This window comes from Aotus nancymaae, unplaced genomic scaffold (assembly GCF_030222135.1).
Source record: "Aotus nancymaae isolate 86718 unplaced genomic scaffold, 86718_ANA_hifiasm-v0.15.2.pri h1tg000028l, whole genome shotgun sequence".
NCBI lineage: Eukaryota > Metazoa > Chordata > Mammalia > Primates > Aotidae > Aotus > Aotus nancymaae.
Genome location: NW_026988441.1, coordinates 30,603,966 through 30,619,655, shown reverse-complemented (window position 1 = coordinate 30,619,655; position 15,690 = coordinate 30,603,966). Strand labels below are relative to the sequence as shown.

Genomic DNA, 15,690 nt, shown 5'->3' with positions numbered 1-15,690 from the left:
AGAGATAGGTTTCACCATGTTGACCAGGCTGGTCTCAAACGCCTGACTTCAAATGATCCTTCCACCTTGGCCTCCCTAAAGCACTGGGATTACAGGCATGAGCCAACATGCCGGGCCCAGAGAATAGTTTAACAAACTCTCCCAGCTAGGGGTGGAGGATCCACAGAGGACCGAGCTGGAGAATCCCTATGCCAGATGCTGGTGTGGGGAAGGTTTCTGGAGAGGCCAGCTGTGTGGTCTTGGTCTGAATATGACAAAATACCTCCGAGAAGCCTCTGCCCCTGACCCACTCAGGCCATATTCATCACCTTGTCACCACTCATGTTTGAGTTCTCCACACAGCACTTGGCGCCTTCTGATAAGGCATGTCTGTGTAAGCCCCTGGCTGTCCCCTGGGACCCCTGGCCCTGGGGAGGGTCTCTGGATACTTGTGGAACGAGTATGTGAATGTTAGTTACAGGCCACTGTCCTAGTGAGCAAACCCAAGACAGGCTCAGGCGTTCAGCTGCGTCATTGGTGCCTGCCCTCCAAAATCATTGCCGCTGATGGGGACGAGGATGCTTGCGTGATCTTGGGGTGTGTGGCCATTCTGTGGGATGAGGTCTGGCTTTGAGCGCAGGTCCTGAGCTTGTAGCATGTCCTTGATGATGGTAGTGGAGGGTTCTGCACTTCCAAGAACCTGGCTCTGCTGCTGCGGAGTTAGGCCATTCCTATTTTCTTTTTTTTGAGCCTGGGTCTTGTTCTGTCGCCCAGGCTGGAGTGCCGTGGCATGATCATGGCTCCTTGCAGCCTCTGACTCCTGGGTTCAAGGGATTCTTGTGCCTCAGCCTCCGAAGTAGCTGAGACCACAGGTGCATGCCACCACCTAGCTAATTTTTTTTTTTTTTGAGACATAGTCTTGCTCTGTCGCCAGGCTGGAGTGCAGTGGTCTGATCTTGGTTCACCATAACCTCTGCCTCCCAGGTTCAAGCGATTCTCTTGCCTCAGCCTCCTGAGTAGCTGGGACTACAGGCTGTGTGCCACACTGCCTGGCGAATTTTTGTATTTTTAGTGGAGACGGAGTTTCACTATGTTGGCCAGGATGGTCTCGATCTCTGGGCCTCTTGATCCACCCTCCTCGGCCTCCCAAAGTGCTGGGATTACAGACGTGAGCCACTGCGCCTGGTCACATCCGCCTAATGTTAAAATTTTTTATAGAGACAGGATCTTGCTATGTTGTCCAGGCTGGTCTTGAGTTCCTCGGCTCCAGTGATCCTCTTGCCTCTGTCTCCCAAAGTGTTGGGATTATAGACATGAGCCACCGCACCTGGCTGGTAGCTTGTTTTGAACCAGTGGCACCTCAGAATCTAGGAACTAGGGTGCCCTTTTCACCACTTCCCTCCTCTATTCCCTCCCTGGTCCAAGCCACCTGTGTCTCTGCCCTGGGTTGTTTCCAAGCCTCTCACTGCTGTCTCCGAAGCCACATTTGCTCCCCTAGTATTCCTCTGTCCCCAGCAGTGAGATGATTCTTGTAGAAACCAAACCAGCCTGTGGCATTCCAGCAATTTCCCGTTGCTGAAGGGTTAAAACGAAAACACTTGTCTTGGCTCTGCTCCAGCCTCCTGCTCGGCTGCTCCCCTTAAGATTTACCCTGTTCCGGGAGGGGAACATCACACACCGGGGCCTGTCGGCGGGGGGTCGGGATGAGGAGGGTAGGGGAGGGATAGTAGGGGTGGGGGAATTGGGGAGGGCTAACATTAGGAGAAATACCTAATGTAGATGACAGGGGGATGGATGCAGCAAACCACCATGGCACATGTATACCTATGTAACAAACCTGCACGTTCTGCACATGTGCCCCAGAACTTAAAGTATAAAAAAAAAAATGTACCCTGTTCCAGCCTCTGGGTGTCACCTGATCCCTGAAAGCTCTGTGCTGCCCCAGGGCCTTTGCACCCCCCCACCAGGGAGCCTCCTGCTGGCCCTCAGCTCAGATTGCATTCCCTCGGCAGGGCCTTCCCCGGCACACTCACTGTGGCCCTCTGGGCCCTCTGTCCTGCTGTCTCCTCTCCACGGCGCCTGGTATATCGTGACCTCATATTATGTAATAAGTGCTTTGTTAGCATCCCCTTGAGCACCAGCAATCCTGGGGGGTGGGGGGCATGGCCTCTCTCAGTCGTGGGCACTGCTGTTGTATCCCGGCTGCTGGGCCGCTGCCCACATGCTCCTGTGACACGTGGACCCGCCTGACTGCCATTGGTGACCAAGCCCAGCAGCTGGCACAGGCAGGCCGGGTGCAGCAAGGGGTGCAGCCTGTGTTGGTTGCCTGAATGGTGACTGCAAAGTGCACAGTTAGCAGAAAGGGCTTTTGGGAGTGACAGGCGCTCCCTCATAGGAGCTTTTTTTTTTTTTTTTTGGAGACAGAGTTTTACTCTTGTTGCCCAGGCTGGAGTGCAATGGTGCAATCTTGGCTTACTGCAGCCTCTGCCTCCTGGGTTCAAGCGATTCTCCTGCCTCAGCCTCCCGAGTAGCTGGGATTACAGGCATGCACCACCACGCCCAGCTAATTTTTTTGTATTTTTAGTATAAATTAGCCTGTTGGTCAGGCTGGTCTCGAACTCCTGACCTCAGGTGATCCACCTGCCTCGGCCTCCCAAAGTGCAGGGATTACAGGTGTGAGCTACCGCGACCGGCAACAGGAGCCCTTTGTAGGTCTCTGTGTGGCAAGTACAACCCTGATCTGCTTGGGAAAGGGCTGCAGCTTCCTGGGCTGTGCGGGTTTCCTGGCTTCTCCCTGCTGTCCCCGAGGAGCATTGGAAATGGGTCACAATGCAGGTGGTAACTGCAGCCCCCCTCAGGCAGAGCTGAGTGGCTCAGTGTTCCCTCCAAGGCTTGATCAGAGCTCCTCTGGGTCACGTAGTGCCACCAGGAGATGGTGGACCAGGAGTTGGGACCCTGATCTCCCACCCTGGCTGGGTCATGCCCGCCATGCCACTTGACTCTTGGGGACCTGCCTGGAAGGTGAGGAAGGGATCCGTGCCACCTTATCCCTGGGGACCAAGTCCTGTTGCACCTCAGGTGGTCACAAATCTGCTTTCAGAAAAATTGTGGGGGCGGGGCTGGGGGCTGCTCAGCTGCGAGATCATTACAGATATTTCTGATCATAGATCAGAGTGAAGGTTTTTGGGCATCTAACTCAGAATGAGTAGATTTGGGATTGTTTTGCTCTAAGAAAACTCCACCCTAGACCAGGTGCAGTGGCTCACACCTGTGATCCCAGCACTTTGGGAGGCTGAGATGGGTAGATCACTTGAGATCAGCCTGGCCAACCTGGTGAAACCCCATCTCTACTAAAAATACAGAAGTTAGACAGGTGCAGTGGCATGTGCATGTAATCTCAGCTACTTGGGAGGCTGAGGCAGGAGAATCGCTTGAACGCAGGAGGCAGAGGTTGTAGTGAGCAGCCTCCTGAAGGAATTTTCTTTTTCTTATTTATTATAGAGACAGAGCTCTCACTATCTTGACCTGGCTGCATGCACCACCATGTCGAGCCTGGATTTTTCTTTTCATGCTTGAAAACTTTTGGTCACTGAAATATTTTTAAAAAATTAAATTTCTGGCCAGGCACGGTGGCTCACACCTGTAATCCCAGCACTTTGGGAGGCTGAGCTGGGCGAATCAGGAGGTCAGGAGTTCAGGACCAGCCTGGCCAACATGGTAAGCTGAGATTACGCCACTGTACTGCAGCGTGGGCAAGACAGCGAAACTCCATCTGAAAAAAAATGAAATTTCTTTTTTTCTTTTTCTTTTTCTTAAGAAGGAGTCTTGCTCTGTTGCTATGGCTGGAGTGCAGTGTCGACATCTTGGCTCACTCTGCCTCTGAGGGCGGGTTCAAGCCATCCTCCCACCTCAGCCTACCAAGTAGCTGGGAGTACACGTGCAGGCCACTATGCCTGGCTAATTTTGTTGTTTTTAATAGAGACAGAGTTTCACCATGTTGGCCAGGCTGGTCTTAAACTCCTGACCTCAAGTGATCTGCCCACCTTGGCCTCTCAAAATGCTGGGATTACAGGCATAAGCCACTGCACCCAGCCTAAAAATTAAATTTCAATTAGATCAATATGATAGGGTAATCAGTACTAACCTTCAGTCATCAACATGTATTTATTAAGATCTTGTGAAGGAGGGGAACAGAGACCAAAAAGAGAGCAAATGTTAAAGAGCTTATTCATAGCTATTTTTTTTTAAAAGGGATGATAGTAGGTTTCAAATTACTAAACCATTTAGACTCTGTAGCTAGATTTAATGGAACCCGGTAAATGTTTATATAAAATGTTTAATACTGACAGTAGGCCAGAAATGACATCTTTTGCAACTCTTAAAGCTTAGGTAGAAAATACTAGATGTCACCTTAAAAATGTTGGGGGTGTATATAACATTTGCAAAATTATTTTTGGAGCAAAAAGTTTGCAGAGCCCTGAGTTTGCACACTCATAGATATTTCTGTCTGATTCAAGGTGGGAGGGTGGTGGCAGCTGGTGCTTCTCAATGAACTGGATCTCTCCATGTGGATTTTTTTTTTTTTGAGACGGAGTTTTGCTCTGTCACCCAGGCTGGAGTACAATGGTGTGCTCTTGGTTCACTGCAACCTCCGCCTCCTGGGTTCAAGCAATTCTCCTGCCTCAGCCTCTCAAGTAACTGGGATTACAGGTGTGCACCACCATGCCCGGCTAATTTTTTGTATTTTTAAGTAGAGATGGGGTTTTAACTTGTTGGCCAGGCTGGTCTTGAACCCCTGACTTCGTGATCCCCCCGCCTCGGCCTCCCAAAGTGCTGGGATTACAGGCATGAGCCACCGTGCCCGGCTTCCATGTGGATTTTTATTATTTTATTTTATTTTTTGAGATGGACTTTTGCTCTCGTTGCCCAGGCTGGAGTGCAATGGCAGAATCTCGGCTCACCGAAACCTCCACCTCCCAGGTTCAAGCGATTCTCCTGCCTCGGCCTCCTGAGTAGCTGGGATTATAGGCATGCGCCACCACGCCTGTCTAATTTTTTGTATTTTTAGTAGAAATAGGGTTTCTCCATGTTGGCCAGGCTGGTCTGGAACTCCCGACCTCAGGTGATCCTCCTGCCTCGGCCTCCCAAAGTGCTGGGATTACAGGCGTGAGCCCCAGCGCCCGGCCATTTCAGAGATCTTAGTGGCAGTGATCCCACGATAGTGGCAGCCACAGATGTCATCCAGTGAGCATGGCGTGTTCCGATACAACTCTCTTTATGGACACTGAAATTTGAATTTAATTTTCACGTATCATGAAATAGGTTTCTTTGATTTATTTTCCACCCGCTTAAACATGTAAAAACCTCATTTATTTTTAAAGCTATTTATAGTTTGTTCAAAAGCCAGCAGTAGACCAGAGTTGCCCTATGGCTTGTAGTTTACTGACCCTTTGTCTAAGCCATCACTATCTTCACAAACTTATTTCCACAACCTTTAATTGGACTTTTTTTTTTTTTTTTTTTTTTTTTTTTAAGACAGAGTCTCACTCTGTTACCAGGCTGGAGTGCAGTGGTGCAATCTCGGCTCACTGCAACCTCTGCCTCCTGGGTTCAAGTGATTCTCCTGCCACAGCCTCCCGAGTAGCTGGGACTACAGGCATGAGCCACCACGCCCGGCTAATTTTTGTATTATTCGTAGAGACAGGGTTTCACCATATTGGCCAGGCTGGTCTCGAATTCCTGACCTCATGATCCTCCCACCTCAGCCTCCCAACCCGGCTAAGTCTTTGAACGTTTTTGTAGAGACAGGGGTCTTGCTATGTTGCCCAGCCTGGCCTCAAACTCTTGGGCTCAAGTGATTCTCCTGCCCTGGCCTCCCAAAGTTCTGGGGTTACAGGCATGAGCTAGCGTATCTGACCTGCACTCAGCTTCTGGCCACTTTATAAAAAACTGTAGGCTGGGCACAGTGGCTCATGCCTGTAATCCCAGCTACTCAGGAGATTGAGGCAGGAGAATTGCTTGAACCCAGGAGGTGGAGGTTGCAGTGAGCCGAGATCGCACCACTGCGCTCTAGCCTGGGTGACAGAGCAAGACTCCATCTCAGAAAAAAAAAAAAAAAAAAATTGCCTGCCCCCTTCAACCGCCACTCCCTGTCCCCTTTTCTTTCTTTCTTCTTTCCGTGTCACATGTCACCTTTGAATATATTACATACAGCGATTTATTTCATTGTCACTCTCTGCTAAGATGTCAGTCCCAAAGGGATTTTTGTCTCTCCTTCTAAAGCTGAATCCCAAAGTCCTTAACTTTGTGCCTGGCACGTGTCAGTGAACAAACGAGCCCGTTTCCTCATCTGCAAAAGGGTATGAATACCTTATAAAGGAGATGATTCGGGTGGAGGATGAGCCTCTGTGCCTGGCTGGTTGGGACTGGGGGGAGGTGTTAGCTGCCACCGCGTGCATAAGGTCGGCCACCATAGATACCAGTCTAGGCTCTTTGGCAAGCTGAGCTCGTAGGGGTGGACTAACCTGTCTGCTAGACTTGAGCAGTCGGGGGTTGGCCGGGATGAGCTGCTCTTGCTCCTCCAGTCAGCTGTGTCCGAAGGGCTTAGCCTCTGGCGCACTTTCAGCTTCCTGGTCCAACAGCGCCTTCCTGCCCTGAGATGGAAAGAGACCCCAGTGTGGTCACCAACTGCACCCCAGCCGTGGGTGCAGGGATGCAGAGATGCTGTTCTAGACCATCCCCTGGGGACCTGGGGAGTTGCGTGGTTGGTCCCTGCGCTGGAGTTCCTTGAGCGCTGGCCCCAGCAGTGTCAGTTTTTTTTTTTTTTTTTAGATGGAGTCTTGCTCTGTTGCCCAGGCTGGAGTGCAGTGGTTCAGTCTCGGCTCACTGCAACCTCTGCCTCCCGGGTTCAATTGATTCTCCTGCCTCAGCCTCCTAAGTAGCTGGGACTACAGGCACACGCCACCACGCCCAGCTGATTTCTGTATTTTTAGTAGAGACAGGGTTTTACCATGTTGGCCAGTCTGGTCTTGAACTGCTGACCTCAGATGATCTGCCCACCTTGGCCTCCCAGAGTACTGGGGTTACAGGCGTGAACTACCACACCTGGCTCTTCCTTTTTTCTTATAAGGACACTCCTTTCTCTTATTAAGTCCACTGCGTACATTCAGGATAATGTCATCTCAAGATCCTTAATTATGTCTGCAAAGACCCTATTTTTTTTTTCTTTTTTTTGAGATGGAGTCTTGTTCCATCACCCAGGCTGGAGTGCAGTGGCGTGATCTCTGCTCACTGAAACCTCCACCTCCCAGGTTCGTGGAATTCTCCTGTCCCAGGCTCCCGAGTAGCTGGGATTACAGGCAACTGCCAGCATGCCTGGCTAATTTTTTTTGCATTTTTAGTAGAGACAGGGTTTCATCATGTTGGCCAGGCTGGTCTTGAACTCCTGACCTCAGGTGATCCGCCCACTTCAGCATCCCAGAGTACTGGGATTACAGGTGTGAGCCACCGCACTCGGCCAATTACTGTATTTTGTGTAGAGACGGAGCTGTGAAATGTGGTCCAGGCCACAGGAATTCCCTAATTCCTATGCAGCCCTGTGTGTTAGATTTCACAGACACATCCATTTACTAGTTGGAGAAGCCAAGGCTCAGACAGGCAAGGCAGGTGTAACACAAGCCCCTGTGGCACTGCCTCTCCGTCAGCATCAGGGACATGCCCCTGCCTTTCCAGGCGCATCGGGGGTCTTAGCTTGTGATAAAAGGCATTGGCACGGCTGTAAACGCTGCCTGGGCCTTTCTGTGGTATGAGTTGCTGACAGACCTTTTGCTCTGGTATGGCCTGGCCATGTGAGGCTGTGGGGCAGAGGCCAGTGGGCTGGGTCCTCAGGCCAGGCAGAGGGGCTCAGTCCTCAGTGCCTGCTGGAGGATCGAATCCAGGGTGGGTTTTTTTTTTTCCCTTCTTTATCCATTCTTTTTTTTCTTTTTTTTTTTTTGAGATGGAGTCTTGCACTGTCACCCGGGCTGTAGTGCAGTGGTGCTATCTTGGCTCACTGCAGTCTCCCTCTCCGGGGTTCAAGTGATTCCCCTGCCTCAGCCTCCTGAGTCGCTGGGATTACAGGCATGAGCCACCACATCCAGCTAATTTTTTTGTATTTTCAGTAGAGATGGGGTTTCACCATATTGGCCAGGATGGTCTCGATCTCCTGACCTCATGATCTGCCCATCTCGGCCTCCCAAAGTGCTGGGATTACAGGCGTGAGCCACTGTGTCCAGCCCGCCTTTTCCTTTCTCTGTTGCATGCAGCCCTGCTCTCTAGAATGGAGGCATTATTTTATTGTAGGAGCTTTGGCCTAAGCTGGGTGGGCACTCGCATTGGCACTTCCAGGCTGCTTACCTCGGACAAGGGCTTCCTTGTTCCTAAGTCCCGGTTTTCCAAGCCACCTAACAGGTGTCACAGTCCCTTGCTTACAGGGCCTGGGCAAGGCCTGGGTGGCGGTCTCAGCACAGTCTTAGGTACGGGGTGAGCATCTGATAGATGTCACTCTTGCTGGCACATCTGGATGGAACAGGCCAGAGCAGCACCACTCTGGGTGGGCCAGTGGTCTTTGGAGGCCCTGAAAGCACAGTCCCAGGGAGGGGCCTAGGCTGTGGGTGCCATGAAGCACTCGGGGCCGGCCCAAGGGTGAGACCCAGGTTCTCCGACTTCCCACTGTGTTTGTCCTGTGTCACATTCATTCTCAACTCCCGTGGCTGTGTTGCCCAAGCTAGGAGCTCCTGCGTCCAATGGCCATCCTTCAAGTCTGGGTTGCTGCCTGCTCACTCGGGGCTCTGCTGGGTGGGATCAGCAACCCCAGGTTCTCCAGGCCCTGGGCTACTGCTGCCCCTGCACCTGGCCTTGGCCCTGGAACCAAGAGCCTCGGGACACTGGCATTCAGACCCTGGCACCTCTCGTCTTGCCAGCAGGGGTGGAAGACCGGAGCAGAGCAGTCAGGGGGTCTGGGAGTGAGAGGCCAGTGTCTCTCAGCCCTTCCTCCCCACCCTGGGTGACAGTCTCCTTCCACTGTGGTGCCTCGGGGAGGCTGGCGCAGCTGCCCCTGGGTGCTACTGAGAAATGAGGTCATGCGCTGAGGCCACTGGGGAAGGTGGTATTTCTGGCCGAGCAGGTGTGGCCTGTGCAGGGCTCCTGGCAGCTGAGCCCTAGGTCTTCTCAGCCATCCTGGCATTAACAGGTTGACTTGATATTTCTGGAAGGAGAGGGAGCCGAGAGTCCCCAGCCGCTGAGCTGGAGTCCAGATGAACGTGCTGGAGTCTCTGCATTTGCGATGGGGATGAGGTGGCCGGTGTGGTGCTGGGCATGATTGGGCCAGACCTCTATCTTCTGTGCTGGGCGTTACCTGGACAGAGCTCAGGCGATGCGGGCAGCAGTGCCTGTGCCCAGCTGGCTAGTGGCGGGACCCGTCGGGCCCTTTGTGTCTTTACCTGGGGCCCTGGTTGCACCGACCAGGGCTCGCACCCCCAGCTAGGCCTCCTGTGCCCCCGACTTGGGAGAAGATGCCTCCTCCCAGGGAGCACAGTCCCCTGTGGGGTCCGAGGGAGCCTGCTGGAACTTTGAGCTCAAGATGTGGGCTGCGCTGAACCACATCAGCTCTTCGAGGGGCCCTGGGGCCCGTGTGTGGTGGGGTATGGCCTGGCTTTCAACATGCACCTGTGGTCTTCCAGGCTCTGGGATTTACTGCTTAGATCTCGGCCTCTTCATCTGTGAAATGGAGCTAATGGCTCCCGCTCCCTCCGGCCCCTGTGGGAGAGACATCTGGGAAGCTGCGGCAGTTCCAGCTCCGGGCAGGGAACGTGAAATAACTGTTGGTCACTGTTGTTACCCATAACCATCAGGCAGGTCACATCCTAGGACACACAGAAGTTACAGGTGCATAAGCCATGGGTGGTGGGGCCGGCCCAGAATCCAAGCTCCCGCTCTCCCCTTTGAGGCTGCAGTGAGCCATGATTGCACTCCTGCACTCCAGCCTGGGTACAAAGCAAGACTCTGTCTCAAAAACAAACAAACAAAAAAAAACAGGCCAGGCATGGTGGCTTATGCCTGTAATCCCAGCACTTCGGGAGGCCGAGGCGGGAGGATCACGAGGTCAAGAGATCGAGACCATCCTGGCCATGGTGAAACCCCATCTCTACTAAAATACAAAACTGAGCTGGGTGTGGTGGTGGTGGGCGCCTGTAGTCCCAGCTACTCAGGAGGCTGAGGCAGGAGAATCGCTTGAACCCAGGAGGTGGAGGAGTCTGCCCCTCATCTAGGACTGAGAGGGCGGGCAGGTGGCTTGCTGGGTCTTGTGATGTGGACTCTGTCGCCAGCAAGGCCACTGAGCCTGGTTGTTTACAGCCAGGAGGGGACTGGGAAGCACCAGGCTTGGCTTGTGAAGCTGGAGAAGCAAAGCTCCAGAAGCCTTCTGGGCATGGCTGCGCGTGCCAGGCCCACGGGCTGCGCCTCCAGGGGGTGAGCAGGAGTTGCAGGCTCAGCTCTTCAAGCCTGGGCTCGGTGCTGCCTCCTCCCTCCTGGGGCTCAGGTCAGAAACCCCAATTCCCTGCACGTCTCAGCCCCACACCCCCTCCACTGTCAGGTCGTGTTACCTGCACCTCCACAGTCTGTCCAGAATTTCACCACTTGTCTCCACCTTTTTTTTTTTTTTTTTTCTTTTTTGAGATGGAGTCTTGCTCTGTCACCCAGGCTGGAGTGCAGTGGTGCAATCTTGGCTCACTGCAATCTTGACCTCCTGGGTTCAAGTGATTCTCCCACCTCAGCCTCCTGAGTAGCTAGGATTACAGGTGCCCACTGCCATGCCCAGCTAATTTTAAAACAAAATTTTAATGTGTGTGTGTGTGTGTGTGTGTGTGTGTGTGTGTGTGTGTATGATATATGATATATATATATATATTTTAAGACAGAGTCTCACTCTATCACCCAGACTGGAGTTCGGTGGTGCAATCTTGGCTCACTGCAACCTCTGTCCCCTGGGTTTGAGTGATTCTTGTGCCTCAGTCTCCCAAGCAGCTGAGATTACAGGTGTTTAATCCCAGACAGAACAAAGGCCAGTAGACAGTGCAGTTTAGGCAGAGGGAATGGTAAGTGCCAAGGTCCTGGGGCTGGACCATGTCCAGCATGTCTGAGCAGCCAGGAGGCTTGTGTGGCCCGAGTGGAGTGAGTCAGGGAGAGGGTGGGAGGAGGTGAGGGCTGCAAGGTGATGTGGCGGATAGTGTCACGGCTTTGTGGGCCATGGGGAGGACATTAGCTTTTACCCTGAGTGAAGTGGCAGCCATAGAGGGTTCTTGAGCAGAGGAGGGTATTGCCACTGCACTTGAGCCTGGGCGACAGTGAGAGTCTGTCTCAAAAAAAAAAAAAAAAAAAAGGCCATCTTCTCTACTCCTGATATCCCCCGGACCTTCTAGTTTTGCTCATGACACTTGGTGACAAAACATGGCATGGCTGTCTGTCCCCACCCTGCTGCTCCCCCTGCACACACAGGCTAGAATTCAGGTCCCATGAAGCCCAGAGCCTGGCTTTTTTTTTTTTTTTTTTTTTTTTTTTTTTGAGATGGAGTCTTGCTCTTGTTGCCCAGGCTGGAGTGCAATGGCATAATCTCGGCTCACTGCAACCTCCGCCTCCCAGGTTCAAGCGATTCTCCTGCCTCAGCCTCCCCAGTAGTTAGGATTACAGGCATGCGCCACCACACTCAGCTAATTTTGTATTTTTAGTAGAAATAGGGTTTCTCCATGTTAGTCAGGCTGGTCTCAAACTCCTGGCCTGGTGATCCACCCGCCTCAGCCTCCCAAAGTGCTGGGATGACAGGTGTGAGCCACCGCGCCAGACTCCTGGCCTGGTGATCCACCCGCCTCAGCCTCCCGAAGTGCTGGGATGACAGGTGTGAGCCACCGCGCCGGACTCCTGGCCTGGTTTTCTTCACTGCCATATCCTGGGACCTGGAACAGCGCCTGAGATGTGGATGGAGGGAGGCAGGAATGAATGAATGGATATATGAACGTAGGCTCCCTGAGCTCTCTTGGCTGATGGCAGGGCTAGCGTTAAGGTCACATTCTGCATTCTGCACCAGAGCTGTCTCCGTCTCTGACACAGGCTTTGGGACTGTGCCTGAGCCGGCTGCTGCGGGCGCCCTTATGGCAGGTGGGAGCGAGGCTGCGGCCACAAGGGGGCAGTGGAGAGCGTTGCAGCCTCCACTGCTTGCCGCCAGTCATCCTGGTGGTGATGGGTTGGCTTGGCCTCTGCAGGGAAAGTATCTCTCTATTGTTAGCGTTTGGGTTCACTATGACCTGCTCGTGAGGCGGCACTGCACCAGCTGTCTGGCCCTGGCTTCCTGTAGATGGGGCCCTTCAACAGCATGGTCAGTGTCCCAGGAGAAAGGACCTGCGTGTCCTGCCAGGGCTTGGCCCACTGTGCATCTGGCATGGGTGTTCTGCTAGCGTTGGTCTAATCATATTTATTTATTTAATTTTTTGAGTCGGATTCTCACTCTGTCGCCCAGGCTGGAGTGCAGTGGTGCCATCTCTGCTAACTGCAACCTCCGCCGTCCCGGGCTCAAGTGATTCTCCTGCCTCAGCCTCCTGAGTGGCTGGGATTACGGGCATGCACCACCACGCCTGGCTAATTTTGTATTTTTAGTACAGACGGGGTTTCTCTATGTTGGTCAGGCTGGTCTGGATCCCAACCTCAGGTGATCCGCCCACCTCAGCCTCCCAAAGTGCTGGGATTACAGGTGTGAGCCACTGAGCCCGGCCTGGAGGTGGGGAGGGGGTCACTCTTTTAAATAGATGTCCCTGCCAGGTGCGGTGGCTCATGCCTGTGACCCCAGAACTTTGGGAAGCTAAGGCAGGCAGATCACTTGAGGTCAGGAGTTCAAGACCAGCCTGGCCAACATGGTGAAAACCCATTTTTACTAAAAATACAAAAATTAGCTGGGCGTGGTGGCAGGCGCCTGTAGTCCCAGCTACTTGGGAGGCTGAGGCAGGAGAATCGCTTGAACCTAGGAGGTGGAGGTTGCGGTGAGCTGAGATCGTGACACTGTATTCCAGTCTGGGTGACAGAGAGAGATACTATCTCAAAAAAAGAAAAAAGAAAGACGGCCAGGAAGGCCTTGCCAAGCAGTCCTCTGAAGGCCTCAGGAGGGCAGGGAGGAACCCTGTGGTGCGGAGGAGAGCCTTAGGGCAGAGGGCACAGCCCCACCTCCCCGGGGACCGCCCTGTGATTCTGCTTCTCTGGGTTGTTGACCCACCAGGCAGGTGTGGTCCCCCGAGAGCCCCTCTTTCCACTCCTCCTACCCCCATTTGTAATATCTTCATAATCACAAAGACAGTGGAGACCGGGGCCCTGTTACTGCCTGCAGCCCTGGGCGCTCCCCTCTGGGCTGCGGAGGCCTAGACCTCGCCCCGCTCCCCTCCTGCAGGGTGGGCTTCGGGCCCCACCCTGTGTCCTGGCCCTCGGCTGCCCTGACCTCGTGCTGCCACGAGTTGCTATGGGCTGGGCCCGGGAATCTTGGGCCTCTTGGTGAGAATTCCTCTCAGGCTAGTGGAACTGTCATCACAGAGCCACATGCCGCCAGAGCGCCTGCTTGCCTGCCCGCTCCTGTCCTCTCCCTGCCCATCGTGCTGGAGGCTCTGGGGCCACACCCATTGCCCGTGACCAGCGCTGAGACCTCGCTGACACCAGTAGCCCCCACCACAGGCCTCCCTTCATTTGCCCAGAAATATCAGCCCCTCTATGGGCTTCCTCTGAAGGGCCCCCTTCTCCTCTCTGCCTCACCGCTTCTCCCAGAGATGTGGTGGGAGCCTGCCACCTCCCCGTCTGTGCCCAGGACCCCCTGCCTGGGGCTCTTCTCAGCAGCCACCTGTGCCCTCTGCAGCCCTGGGCATCCCCTGGGAGCCCTGGCCCTCTGCTGGCCTCAGGCCTGGGCAGGCGTGTGTGTGTGTGTGTCACAGAGCAGGGGTTGGGGTGGCAGTGGGGTGTGGGGGGTGAGCCCTTGCTGAGGTCTCACATTAGACCCTCCCTCTGGGGGGGCGGGGAACCTCTCCTGCTCCTCCTACCCGACTGTTGTTATTTTGATGGGTATTTGAGGCCTGTTTATTATCCCTGGCCCTTTTAAAAAGTAATTTATTGAGTTGAAATTCACATAATGTGAAACTAACCATTTAAAACTGAACAGTGGCACTGAGTGCATGCACAGTGTTGTGCAGCCTCCACCTCTGTTTCGTTCCAGAACATTTTCGTCACCCCAGAGGAGACCAGGTGCCCAGCAGCAGCCTCCCCATCCCCGTCCCCCACCCAGCCCCTGGCCACCTCCAGTTTGCTTTCTGTCTGCTCTGGGCATTTCGCATAGAGATGGGACTGTTTGTGTGTGGCCTCCTTCACCTAGTGTAACTTGTTTCTTTCCCCCGACCTGGAATAGCTTATTTAACTTTTTACTTTGAGATAATTATAGGCCAGGCGCGGTGGCTCACACCTGTAATCCTGGCACTTTGGGAGGCCGAGGTGGGTGGATTGCCTGAGCTCAGGAGTTCAAGACCAGCTTAGGCAACGTGGTGAAACCCCATCTCTCCTAAAATACAAAAAATTAGCCGGGCATAGTGGCATGTGCCTGTAATCCCAGATACTCGGGAGGCTGAGCAGGAGAATCGCTTGAACCCGGGAGATGAGGTTGTGGTGAGCCGAGATCTCGCCACTGCACTCCAGCCTGGGTGACAGAGCAAGAATCCGTCTCAAGAAGAAAAAAAAAAAAATGAAATACAGAGTCATGGGGATTTGTAAAAACATTACGGAGAGGTCCCATGTTCCCCCAGGGCCTTTCCGTTCTCTCTGTAGGGGGAGATGGGCGATGGGCTGGGGATTTGGGGCAGGCATTGGGAGAGGGCAGCCGTCCCTCGGGGGCCCCTAGGCACTGCCCTGCAGCCCGGGCTTACCTCCTTGCAGGTTCTGGCGTCTCCTCTCCTAGGGCCTCAGGCTGGCCTGGGCCACTGCAGTGGCCTAGCCGCTCACTGCAGCTGTGAGCGTGGCCCCTCTCTTGGCCGCCCCCTCCTGCCGCTGCCCATCGTCCTCTCCCAGCAGCTAGCCGGGACTCGACGGCTGGTCTCTCCCTCCCGGGCCCTGGTTCGGTGCCCGGGTTGGGGGAGCAGGGTAGGATTTCACCCCTCCCACTAGCAGCTGGCTGGACAGGGAGAGGGGCTGGTTGTATTTTAAGCTGTTGAGTGGTTCAGCAGGAACTCGGAGGCCTCCTCTCTCTGTGGACGCCGGGCTGCCTTCCTGCGGGCCACAAGGGCTTGGAGGCATGTGGGCACTGCCTGCTTGGGGCCCAGGAACTATTAATATACTTGCAGCCACAGGGTAGGCCCCGTGCCTGCCCAGGGCCCTGCTGTGCTAACCCTTTCCCATGTATCCTGCCCCGTGTCCTCTATCCCTCTCCCACAGATCCCCGTGCTGGGGCCTGGTGTCCTGTGTGGTGTGACCGAGCTCTTTTTCCTGGGCCCCGCCATGGACCAGCTCTCTGCTCTTGTTATCCCTGTGGCTCGGAGGGGTTCAGTAACCTTTCCCGAAAGGCCACCTGGCCAGGCAGAGCGTGGAGTTGACAGGGACTCAGGAGGCCCCATGGGCCAGAATTTCCTCACTGCTGGGCCCATTCCCACCCTCATGTCCAGGAAG

General features: G+C 54.1%; 1 protein-coding gene and 1 long non-coding RNA gene across 3 annotated transcripts in view; one reads left to right on the top strand and one right to left on the bottom strand.

Moving 5' to 3' along the window:
* The window catches only part of LOC105720980 (uncharacterized), a 36,278-nt gene extending 21,168 nt beyond the window's left edge, over positions 1-15,110 (bottom strand). For both annotated transcript variants that reach the window (XR_001108246.3, XR_001108245.3), the window contains exons 1-3: positions 14,955-15,110; positions 8,374-9,881; positions 6,504-6,632 (exon numbers count right to left, since the gene is read on the bottom strand). This is a non-coding gene — a long non-coding RNA (uncharacterized LOC105720980). The remainder of the gene's footprint in view (positions 1-6,503; positions 6,633-8,373; positions 9,882-14,954) is intronic.
* Positions 1-15,690, top strand: part of TECR (trans-2,3-enoyl-CoA reductase) — a 35,887-nt gene that overhangs the window by 15,301 nt on the left and 4,896 nt on the right. The window lies entirely within an intron of this gene.